Source organism: Ambystoma mexicanum, chromosome 8 (genome assembly GCF_040938575.1).
Source record: "Ambystoma mexicanum isolate Mex_15411 chromosome 8, UKY_AmexF1_1, whole genome shotgun sequence".
In the NCBI taxonomy this organism is placed as follows: Eukaryota; Metazoa; Chordata; class Amphibia; order Caudata; family Ambystomatidae; genus Ambystoma; species Ambystoma mexicanum.
In genome coordinates, this window is record NC_090929.1 from 730663392 (window position 1) to 730672449 (window position 9058).

General features: G+C 47.3%; 26 non-coding genes and 4 pseudogenes across 26 annotated transcripts in view; all 30 read left to right on the plus strand.

The window, feature by feature from the left end:
• The first annotated feature begins 33 nt into the window (after positions 1-33).
• LOC138479049 (5S ribosomal RNA) lies at positions 34-152 on the plus strand. Its single transcript, XR_011272859.1, has one exon. It is a non-coding gene; the product is annotated as a 5S ribosomal RNA (ribosomal RNA).
• A 106-nt stretch (positions 153-258) lies between these two features.
• LOC138479061 (5S ribosomal RNA) lies at positions 259-377 on the plus strand. Its single transcript, XR_011272870.1, has one exon. It is a non-coding gene; the product is annotated as a 5S ribosomal RNA (ribosomal RNA).
• Positions 378-483: 106 nt separating this feature from the next.
• LOC138477973 (5S ribosomal RNA) lies at positions 484-602 on the plus strand. The gene has a single exon (XR_011271883.1). It is a non-coding gene; the product is annotated as a 5S ribosomal RNA (ribosomal RNA).
• A 106-nt stretch (positions 603-708) lies between these two features.
• On the plus strand, positions 709-827 carry LOC138479507 (5S ribosomal RNA). The gene has a single exon (XR_011273276.1). It is a non-coding gene; the product is annotated as a 5S ribosomal RNA (ribosomal RNA).
• Positions 828-1291: 464 nt separating this feature from the next.
• On the plus strand, positions 1292-1410 carry LOC138478265 (5S ribosomal RNA). The gene has a single exon (XR_011272148.1). It is a non-coding gene; the product is annotated as a 5S ribosomal RNA (ribosomal RNA).
• A 106-nt stretch (positions 1411-1516) lies between these two features.
• Positions 1517-1635, plus strand: LOC138475435 (5S ribosomal RNA). The gene has a single exon (XR_011269579.1). It is a non-coding gene; the product is annotated as a 5S ribosomal RNA (ribosomal RNA).
• Positions 1636-2099: 464 nt separating this feature from the next.
• On the plus strand, positions 2100-2218 carry LOC138479638 (5S ribosomal RNA). Its single transcript, XR_011273395.1, has one exon. It is a non-coding gene; the product is annotated as a 5S ribosomal RNA (ribosomal RNA).
• Positions 2219-2324: 106 nt separating this feature from the next.
• LOC138479073 (5S ribosomal RNA) lies at positions 2325-2443 on the plus strand. The gene has a single exon (XR_011272881.1). It is a non-coding gene; the product is annotated as a 5S ribosomal RNA (ribosomal RNA).
• A 106-nt stretch (positions 2444-2549) lies between these two features.
• Positions 2550-2657, plus strand: LOC138474670 (5S ribosomal RNA; annotated as a pseudogene).
• Positions 2658-2763: 106 nt separating this feature from the next.
• Positions 2764-2882, plus strand: LOC138478596 (5S ribosomal RNA). Its single transcript, XR_011272448.1, has one exon. It is a non-coding gene; the product is annotated as a 5S ribosomal RNA (ribosomal RNA).
• A 106-nt stretch (positions 2883-2988) lies between these two features.
• On the plus strand, positions 2989-3097 carry LOC138473937 (5S ribosomal RNA; annotated as a pseudogene).
• A 464-nt stretch (positions 3098-3561) lies between these two features.
• LOC138479085 (5S ribosomal RNA) lies at positions 3562-3680 on the plus strand. Its single transcript, XR_011272892.1, has one exon. It is a non-coding gene; the product is annotated as a 5S ribosomal RNA (ribosomal RNA).
• A 106-nt stretch (positions 3681-3786) lies between these two features.
• On the plus strand, positions 3787-3905 carry LOC138479097 (5S ribosomal RNA). The gene has a single exon (XR_011272903.1). It is a non-coding gene; the product is annotated as a 5S ribosomal RNA (ribosomal RNA).
• Positions 3906-4011: 106 nt separating this feature from the next.
• Positions 4012-4130, plus strand: LOC138479109 (5S ribosomal RNA). The gene has a single exon (XR_011272914.1). It is a non-coding gene; the product is annotated as a 5S ribosomal RNA (ribosomal RNA).
• A 106-nt stretch (positions 4131-4236) lies between these two features.
• On the plus strand, positions 4237-4355 carry LOC138477654 (5S ribosomal RNA). The gene has a single exon (XR_011271593.1). It is a non-coding gene; the product is annotated as a 5S ribosomal RNA (ribosomal RNA).
• Positions 4356-4819: 464 nt separating this feature from the next.
• Positions 4820-4938, plus strand: LOC138478266 (5S ribosomal RNA). Its single transcript, XR_011272149.1, has one exon. It is a non-coding gene; the product is annotated as a 5S ribosomal RNA (ribosomal RNA).
• A 106-nt stretch (positions 4939-5044) lies between these two features.
• On the plus strand, positions 5045-5163 carry LOC138475447 (5S ribosomal RNA). Its single transcript, XR_011269590.1, has one exon. It is a non-coding gene; the product is annotated as a 5S ribosomal RNA (ribosomal RNA).
• A 464-nt stretch (positions 5164-5627) lies between these two features.
• LOC138479121 (5S ribosomal RNA) lies at positions 5628-5746 on the plus strand. Its single transcript, XR_011272925.1, has one exon. It is a non-coding gene; the product is annotated as a 5S ribosomal RNA (ribosomal RNA).
• A 106-nt stretch (positions 5747-5852) lies between these two features.
• LOC138479133 (5S ribosomal RNA) lies at positions 5853-5971 on the plus strand. The gene has a single exon (XR_011272936.1). It is a non-coding gene; the product is annotated as a 5S ribosomal RNA (ribosomal RNA).
• A 106-nt stretch (positions 5972-6077) lies between these two features.
• LOC138474758 (5S ribosomal RNA) lies at positions 6078-6185 on the plus strand (annotated as a pseudogene).
• A 106-nt stretch (positions 6186-6291) lies between these two features.
• On the plus strand, positions 6292-6410 carry LOC138478597 (5S ribosomal RNA). Its single transcript, XR_011272449.1, has one exon. It is a non-coding gene; the product is annotated as a 5S ribosomal RNA (ribosomal RNA).
• A 106-nt stretch (positions 6411-6516) lies between these two features.
• On the plus strand, positions 6517-6625 carry LOC138473939 (5S ribosomal RNA; annotated as a pseudogene).
• A 464-nt stretch (positions 6626-7089) lies between these two features.
• Positions 7090-7208, plus strand: LOC138480121 (5S ribosomal RNA). The gene has a single exon (XR_011273833.1). It is a non-coding gene; the product is annotated as a 5S ribosomal RNA (ribosomal RNA).
• Positions 7209-7314: 106 nt separating this feature from the next.
• On the plus strand, positions 7315-7433 carry LOC138477842 (5S ribosomal RNA). Its single transcript, XR_011271764.1, has one exon. It is a non-coding gene; the product is annotated as a 5S ribosomal RNA (ribosomal RNA).
• A 464-nt stretch (positions 7434-7897) lies between these two features.
• Positions 7898-8016, plus strand: LOC138479402 (5S ribosomal RNA). Its single transcript, XR_011273180.1, has one exon. It is a non-coding gene; the product is annotated as a 5S ribosomal RNA (ribosomal RNA).
• Positions 8017-8122: 106 nt separating this feature from the next.
• LOC138479146 (5S ribosomal RNA) lies at positions 8123-8241 on the plus strand. Its single transcript, XR_011272947.1, has one exon. It is a non-coding gene; the product is annotated as a 5S ribosomal RNA (ribosomal RNA).
• A 106-nt stretch (positions 8242-8347) lies between these two features.
• LOC138480096 (5S ribosomal RNA) lies at positions 8348-8466 on the plus strand. Its single transcript, XR_011273810.1, has one exon. It is a non-coding gene; the product is annotated as a 5S ribosomal RNA (ribosomal RNA).
• Positions 8467-8572: 106 nt separating this feature from the next.
• On the plus strand, positions 8573-8691 carry LOC138477645 (5S ribosomal RNA). The gene has a single exon (XR_011271585.1). It is a non-coding gene; the product is annotated as a 5S ribosomal RNA (ribosomal RNA).
• A 106-nt stretch (positions 8692-8797) lies between these two features.
• Positions 8798-8916, plus strand: LOC138480330 (5S ribosomal RNA). Its single transcript, XR_011274015.1, has one exon. It is a non-coding gene; the product is annotated as a 5S ribosomal RNA (ribosomal RNA).
• A 106-nt stretch (positions 8917-9022) lies between these two features.
• Positions 9023-9058, plus strand: part of LOC138480403 (5S ribosomal RNA) — a 119-nt gene continuing 83 nt past the window's right edge. The window contains exon 1 of the ribosomal RNA XR_011274081.1: positions 9023-9058. This exon is cut by the window's right edge and continues 83 nt beyond it. This is a non-coding gene — a ribosomal RNA (5S ribosomal RNA).

Consider the following 9058-nt stretch of genomic DNA (forward strand, 5'->3'; position numbering starts at 1 on the left):
ATGCATAAGAGTAATATTCTTAGCATTACTCGAGCCTACGGCCACACCACACTGAATGCGCCCGATCTCGTCTGATCTCGGAAGCTAAGCAGTGTCGGGCCTAGTTAGTACCTGGATGGGAGACCGCCTGGGAATACCAGGTGCTGTAGGCTTTTTTGTGCTCCAAGTTCAGGAAGTGAGCCATTTCTCAATTGCCTTTCAAAACTGCAAGGTCTAGCCGACTAGATGCTTAAAAGTACAAAACTCACTAGGTCCAGAGCCTACGGCCACACCACACTGAATGCGCCCGATCTCGTCTGATCTCGGAAGCTAAGCAGTGTCGGGCCTAGTTAGTACCTGGATGGGAGACCGCCTGGGAATACCAGGTGCTGTAGGCTTTTTTGTGCTCCAAGTTCAGGAAGTGAGCCATTTCTCAATTGCCTTTCAAAACTGCAAGGTCTAGCCGACTAGATGCTTAAAAGTACAAAACTCACTAGGACCAGAGCCTACGGCCACACCACACTGAATGCGCCCGATCTCGTCTGATCTCGGAAGCAAAGCAGTGTCGGGCCTAGTTAGTACCTGGATGGGAGACCGCCTGGGAATACCAGGTGCTGTAGGCTTTTTTGTGCTCCAAGTTCAGGAAGTGAGCCATTTCTCAATTGCCTTTCAAAACTGCAAGGTCTAGCCGACTAGATGCTTAAAAGTACAAAACTCACTAGGCCCTGAGCCTACGGCCACACCACACTGAATGCGCCCGATCTCGTTTGATCTCGGAAGCTAAGCAGTGTCAGGCCTAGTTAGTACCTGGATGGGAGACCGCCTGGGAATACCAGGTGCTGTAGGCTATTTTGTGCTCCATGATTAGTAATTGCACAACTTCTCAATTACTTTTCAAATTTGGTATGTTTCCAAAATAATTTTATCCCGTTTTATAGCGGAAATGTTGGACAACATTATGAGGGCTGGAGCTACCTATTTACATATAATTAGCATACAGGTAGTGTGTTCATGGGTAATAAATCGACTTTCACATGTAATGCAGTACAGAGAATATTGAGTCCTTCAAGAGGCATGAAAGAAAGCCGTTATTGTGTTGATTGTTCTCTCCACCTCCCTGCAACAGAAACAGGATGGATGGATTAAAGTTATCCTACCAGACATAGGAGTCCTGAATGGGCCCACCAGTCTTATATATCTCGCCTGATCGAGCGCTGATCGAGCGATGAGCGTGGTATCATGTTGCAAGTGGCTGCATGGCTTAGCTTACTAAATGCAAATGCATAAGAGTAATATTCTTAGCATTACTAGAGCCTACGGCCACACCACACTGAATGCGCCCGATCTCGTCTGATCTCGGAAGCTAAGCAGTGTCGGGCCTAGTTAGTACCTGGATGGGAGACTGCCTGGGAATACCAGGTGCTGTAGGCTTTTTTGTGCTCCAAGTTCAGGAAGTGAGCCATTTCTCAATTGCCTTTCAAAACTGCAAGGTCTAGCCGACTAGATGCTTAAAAGTACAAAACTCACTAGGCCCAGAGCCTACGGCCACACCACACTGAATGCGCCCGATCTCGTCTGATCTCGGAAGCTAAGCAGTGTTGGGCCTAGTTAGTACCTGGATGGGAGACCGCCTGGGAATACCAGGTGCTGTAGGCTATTTTGTGCTCCATGATTAGTAATTGCGCAACTTCTCAATTACTTTTCAAATTTGGTATGTTTCCAAAATAATTTTATCCCGTTTTATAGCGGAAATGTTGGACAACATTATGAGGGCTGGAGCTACCTATTTACATATAATTAGCATACAGGTAGTGTGTTCATGGGTAATAAATCGACTTTCACATGTAATGCAGTACAGAGAATATTGAGTCCTTCAAGAGGCATGAAAGAAAGCTGTTATTGTGTTGATTGTTCTCTCCACCTCCCTGCAACAGAAACAGGATGGATGGATTAAAGTTATCCTACCAGACATAGGAGTCCTGAATGGGCCCACCAGTCTTATATATCTCGCCTGATCGAGCGCTGATCGAGCGATGAGCGTGGTATCATGTTGCAAGTGGCTGCATGGCTTAGCTTACTAAATGCAAATGCATAAGAGTAATATTCTTAGCATTACTCGAGCCTACGGCCACACCACACTGAATGCGCCCGATCTCGTCTGATCTCGGAAGCTAAGCAGTGTCGGGCCTAGTTAGTACCTGGATGGGAGACGGCCTGGGAATACCAGGTGCTGTAGGCTTTTTTGTGCTCCAAGTTCAGGAAGTGAGCCATTTCTCAATTGCCTTTCAAAACTGCAAGGTCTAGCCGACTAGATGCTTAAAAGTACAAAACTCACTAGGCCCAGAGCCTACGGCCACACCACACTGAATGCGCCCGATCTCGTCTGATCTCGGAAGCTAAGCAGTGTCGGGCCTAGTTAGTACCTGGATGGGAGACCGCCTGGGAATACCAGGTGCTGTAGGCTTTTTTGTGCTCCAAGTTCAGGAAGTGAGCCATTTCTCAATTGCCTTTCAAAACTGCAAGGTCTAGCCGACTAGATGCTTAAAAGTACAAAACTCACTAGGCCCAGAGCCTACGGCCACACCACACTGAATGCGCCGATCTCGGAAGCTAAGCAGTGTCGGGCCTAGTTAGTACCTGGATGGGAGACCGCCTGGGAATACCAGGTGCTGTAGGCTTTTTTGTGCTCCAAGTTCAGGAAGTGAGCCATTTCTCAATTGCCTTTCAAAACTGCAAGGTCTAGCCGACTAGATGCTTAAAAGTACAAAACTCACTAGGACCAGAGCCTACGGCCACACCACACTGAATGCGCCCGATCTCGTCTGATCTCGGAAGCTAAGCAGTGTCGGGCCTAGTTAGTACGTGGATGGGAGACCGCCTGGGAATACCAGGTGCTGTAGGCTTTTTTGTGCTCCAAGTTCAGGAAGTGAGCCATTTCTCAATTGCCTTTCAAAACTGCAAGGTCTAGCCGACTAGATGCTTAAAAGTACAAAACTCACTAGGCCCAGAGCCTACGGCCACACCACACTGAATGCGCCCGATCTCGGAAGCTAAGCAGTGTCGGGCCTAGTTAGTACCTGGATGGGAGACCGCCTGGGAATACCAGGTGCTGTAGGCTATTTTGTGCTCCATGATTTGTAATTGCACAACTTCTCAATTACTTTTCAAATTTGGTATGTTTCCAAAATAATTTTATCCCGTTTTATAGCGGAAATGTTGGACAACATTATGAGGGCTGGAGCTACCTATTTACATATAATTAGCATACAGGTAGTGTGTTCATGGGTAATAAATCGACTTTCACATGTAATGCAGTACAGAGAATATTGAGTCCTTCAAGAGGCATGAAAGAAATCCGTTATTGTGTTGATTGTTCTCTCCACCTCCCTGCAACAGAAACAGGATGGATGGATTAAAGTTATCCTACCAGACATAGGAGTCCTGAATGGGCCCACCAGTCTTATATATCTCGCCTGATCGAGCGCTGATCGAGCGATGAGCGTGGTATCATGTTGCAAGTGGCTGCATGGCTTAGCTTACTAAATGCAAATGCATAAGAGTAATATTCTTAGCATTACTAGAGCCTACGGCCACACCACACTGAATGCGCCCGATCTCGTCTGATCTCGGAAGCTAAGCAGTGTCGGGCCTAGTTAGTACCTGGATGGGAGACCGCCTGGGAATACCAGGTGCTGTAGGCTTTTTTGTGCTCCAAGTTCAGGAAGTGAGCCATTTCTCAATTGCCTTTCAAAACTGCAAGGTCTAGCCGACTAGATGCTTAAAAGTACAAAACTCACTAGGCCCAGAGCCTACGGCCACACCACACTGAATGCGCCCGATCTCGTCTGATCTCGGAAGCTAAGCAGTGTCGGGCCTAGTTAGTACCTGGATGGGAGACCGCCTGGGAATACCAGGTGCTGTAGGCTTTTTTGTGCTCCAAGTTCAGGAAGTGAGCCATTTCTCAATTGCCTTTCAAAACTGCAAGGTCTAGCCGACTAGATGCTTAAAAGTACAAAACTCACTAGGACCAGAGCCTACGGCCACACCACACTGAATGCGCCCGATCTCGTCTGATCTCGGAAGCTAAGCAGTGTCGGGCCTAGTTAGTACCTGGATGGGAGACCGCCTGGGAATACCAGGTGCTGTAGGCTTTTTTGTGCTCCAAGTTCAGGAAGTGAGCCATTTCTCAATTGCCTTTCAAAACTGCAAGGTCTAGCCGACTAGATGCTTAAAAGTACAAAACTCACTAGGCCCAGAGCCTACAGCCACACCACACTGAATGCGCCCGATCTCGTCTGATCTCGGAAGCTAAGCAGTGTCGGGCCTAGTTAGTACCTGGATGGGAGACCGCCTGGGAATACCAGGTGCTGTAGGCTATTTTGTGCTCCATGATTAGTAATTGCACAACTTCTCAATTACTTTTCAAATTTGGTATGTTTCCAAAATAATTTTATCCCGTTTTATAGCGGAAATGTTGGACAACATTATGAGGGCTGGAGCTACCTATTTACATATAATTAGCATACAGGTAGTGTGTTCATGGGTAATAAATCGACTTTCACATGTAATGCAGTACAGAGAATATTGAGTCCTTCAAGAGGCATGAAAGAAAGCCGTTATTGTGTTGATTGTTCTCTCCACCTCCCTGCAACAGAAACAGGATGGATGGATTAAAGTTATCCTACCAGACATAGGAGTCCTGAATGGGCCCACCAGTCTTATATATCTCGCCTGATCGAGCGCTGATCGAGCGATGAGCGTGGTATCATGTTGCAAGTGGCTGCATGGCTTAGCTTACTAAATGCAAATGCATAAGAGTAATATTCTTAGCATTACTAGAGCCTACGGCCACACCACACTGAATGCGCCCGATCTCGTCTGATCTCGGAAGCTAAGCAGTGTCGGGCCTAGTTAGTACCTGGATGGGAGACTGCCTGGGAATACCAGGTGCTGTAGGCTTTTTTGTGCTCCAAGTTCAGGAAGTGAGCCATTTCTCAATTGCCTTTCAAAACTGCAAGGTCTAGCCGACTAGATGCTTAAAAGTACAAAACTCACTAGGCCCAGAGCCTACGGCCACACCACACTGAATGCGCCCGATCTCGTCTGATCTCGGAAGCTAAGCAGTGTTGGGCCTAGTTAGTACCTGGATGGGAGACCGCCTGGGAATACCAGGTGCTGTAGGCTATTTTGTGCTCCATGATTAGTAATTGCGCAACTTCTCAATTACTTTTCAAATTTGGTATGTTTCCAAAATAATTTTATCCCGTTTTATAGCGGAAATGTTGGACAACATTATGAGGGCTGGAGCTACCTATTTACATATAATTAGCATACAGGTAGTGTGTTCATGGGTAATAAATCGACTTTCACATGTAATGCAGTACAGAGAATATTGAGTCCTTCAAGAGGCATGAAAGAAAGCTGTTATTGTGTTGATTGTTCTCTCCACCTCCCTGCAACAGAAACAGGATGGATGGATTAAAGTTATCCTACCAGACATAGGAGTCCTGAATGGGCCCACCAGTCTTATATATCTCGCCTGATCGAGCGCTGATCGAGCGATGAGCGTGGTATCATGTTGCAAGTGGCTGCATGGCTTAGCTTACTAAATGCAAATGCATAAGAGTAATATTCTTAGCATTACTCGAGCCTACGGCCACACCACACTGAATGCGCCCGATCTCGTCTGATCTCGGAAGCTAAGCAGTGTCGGGCCTAGTTAGTACCTGGATGGGAGACCGCCTGGGAATACCAGGTGCTGTAGGCTTTTTTGTGCTCCAAGTTCAGGAAGTGAGCCATTTCTCAATTGCCTTTCAAAACTGCAAGGTCTAGCCGACTAGATGCTTAAAAGTACAAAACTCACTAGGCCCAGAGCCTACGGCCACACCACACTGAATGCGCCCGATCTCGTCTGATCTCGGAAGCTAAGCAGTGTCGGGCCTAGTTAGTACCTGGATGGGAGACCGCCTGGGAATACCAGGTGCTGTAGGCTTTTTTGTGCTCCAAGTTCAGGAAGTGAGCCATTTCTCAATTGCCTTTCAAAACTGCAAGGTCTAGCCGACTAGATGCTTAAAAGTACAAAACTCACTAGGCCCAGAGCCTACGGCCACACCACACTGAATGCGCCGATCTCGGAAGCTAAGCAGTGTCAGGCCTAGTTAGTACCTGGATGGGAGACCGCCTGGGAATACCAGGTGCTGTAGGCTTTTTTGTGCTCCAAGTTCAGGAAGTGAGCCATTTCTCAATTGCCTTTCAAAACTGCAAGGTCTAGCCGACTAGATGCTTAAAAGTACAAAACTCACTAGGACCAGAGCCTACGGCCACACCACACTGAATGCGCCCGATCTCGTCTGATCTCGGAAGCTAAGCAGTGTCGGGCCTAGTTAGTACGTGGATGGGAGACCGCCTGGGAATACCAGGTGCTGTAGGCTTTTTTGTGCTCCAAGTTCAGGAAGTGAGCCATTTCTCAATTGCCTTTCAAAACTGCAAGGTCTAGCCGACTAGATGCTTAAAAGTACAAAACTCACTAGGCCCAGAGCCTACGGCCACACCACACTGAATGCGCCCGATCTCGGAAGCTAAGCAGTGTCGGGCCTAGTTAGTACCTGGATGGGAGACCGCCTGGGAATACCAGGTGCTGTAGGCTATTTTGTGCTCCATGATTTGTAATTGCACAACTTCTCAATTACTTTTCAAATTTGGTATGTTTCCAAAATAATTTTATCCCGTTTTATAGCGGAAATGTTGGACAACATTATGAGGGCTGGAGCTACCTATTTACATATAATTAGCATACAGGTAGTGTGTTCATGGGTAATAAATCGACTTTCACATGTAATGCAGTACAGAGAATATTGAGTCCTTCAAGAGGCATGAAAGAAAGCCGTTATTGTGTTGATTGTTCTCTCCACCTCCCTGCAACAGAAACAGGATGGATGGATTAAAGTTATCCTACCAGACATAGGAGTCCTGAATGGGCCCACCAGTCTTATATATCTCGCCTGATCGAGCGCTGATCGAGCGATGAGCGTGGTATCATGTTGCAAGTGGCTGCATGGCTTAGCTTACTAAATGCAAATGCATAAGAGTAATATTCTTAGCATTACTAGAGCCTACGGCCACACCACACTGAATGCGCCCGATCTCGTCTGATCTCGGAAGCTAAGCAGTGTCTGGCCTAGTTAGTACCTGGATGGGAGACTGCCTGGGAATACCAGGTGCTGTAGGCTTTTTTGTGCTCCAAGTTCAGGAAGTGAGCCATTTCTCAATTGCCTTTCAAAACTGCAAGGTCTAGCCGACTAGATGCTTAAAAGTACAAAACTCACTAGGCCCAGAGCCTATGGCCACACCACACTGAATGCGCCCGATCTCGTCTGATCTCGGAAGCTAAGCAGTGTCGGGCCTAGTTAGTACCTGGATGGGAGACCGCCTGGGAATACCAGGTGCTGTAGGCTATTTTGTGCTCCATGATTAGTAATTGCGCAACTTCTCAATTACTTTTCAAATTTGGTATGTTTCCAAAATAATTTTATCCCGTTTTATAGCGGAAATGTTGGACAACATTATGAGGGCTGGAGCTACCTATTTACATATAATTAGCATACAGGTAGTGTGTTCATGGGTAATAAATCGACTTTCACATGTAATGCAGTACAGAGAATATTGAGTTCTTCAAGAGGCATGAAAGAAAGCCGTTATTGTGTTGATTGTTCTCTCCACCTCCCTGCAACAGAAACAGGATGGATGGATTAAAGTTATCCTACCAGACATAGGAGTCCTGAATGGGCCCACCAGTCTTATATATCTCGCCTGATCGAGCGCTGATCGAGCGATGAGCGTGGTATCATGTTGCAAGTGGCTGCATGGCTTAGCTTACTAAATGCAAATGCATAAGAGTAATATTCTTAGCATTACTCGAGCCTACGGCCACACCACACTGAATGCGCCCGATCTCGTCTGATCTCCGAAGCTAAGCAGTGTCGGGCCTAGTTAGTACCTGGATGGGAGACCGCCTGGGAATACCAGGTGCTGTAGGCTTTTTTGTGCTCCAAGTTCAGGAAGTGAGCCATTTCTCAATTGCCTTTCAAAACTGCAAGGTCTAGCCGACTAGATGCTTAAAAGTACAAAACTCACTAGGCCCAGAGCCTACGGCCACACCACACTGAATGCGCCCGATCTCGTCTGATCTCGGAAGCTAAGCAGTGTCGGGCCTAGTTAGTACCTGGATGGGAGACCGCCTGGGAATACCAGGTGCTGTAGGCTTTTTTGTGCTCCAAGTTCAGGAAGTGAGCCATTTCTCAATTGCCTTTCAAAACTGCAAGGTCTAGCCGACTAGATGCTTAAAAGTACAAAACTCACTAGGCCCAGAGCCTACGGCCACACCACACTGAATGCGCCCGATCTCGTCTGATCTTGGAAGCTAAGCAGTGTCGGGCCTAGTTAGTACCTGGATGGGATTCCGCCTGGGAATACCAGGTGCTGTAGGCTTTTTTGTGCTCCAAGTTCAGGAAGTGAGCCATTTCTCAATTGCCTTTCAAAACTGCAAGGTCTAGCCGACTAGATGCTTAAAAGTACAAAACTCACTAGGACCAGAGCCTACGGCCACACCACACTGGATGCGCCCGATCTCGTCTGATCTCGGAAGCTAAGCAGTGTCGGGCCTAGTTAGTACCTGGATGGGAGACCGCCTGGGAATACCAGGTGCTGTAGGCTTTTTTGTGCTCCAAGTTCAGGAAGTGAGCCATTTCTCAATTGCCTTTCAAAACTGCAAGGTCTAGCCGACTAGATGCTTAAAAGTACAAAACTCACTAGGCCGAGAGCCTACGGCCACACCACACTGAATGCGCCCAATCTCGTCAAATCTCGGAAGCTAAGCAGTGTCGGGCCTAGTTAGTACCTGGATGGGAGACCGCCTGGGAATACCAGGTGCTGTAGGCTTTTTTGTGCTCCAAGTTCAGGAAGTGAGCCATTTCTCAATTGCCTTTCAAAACTGCAAGGTCTAGCCGACTAGATGCTTAAAAGTACAAAACTCACTAGGCCCATAGCCTACGGCCACACCACACTGAATGCGCCCGATCTC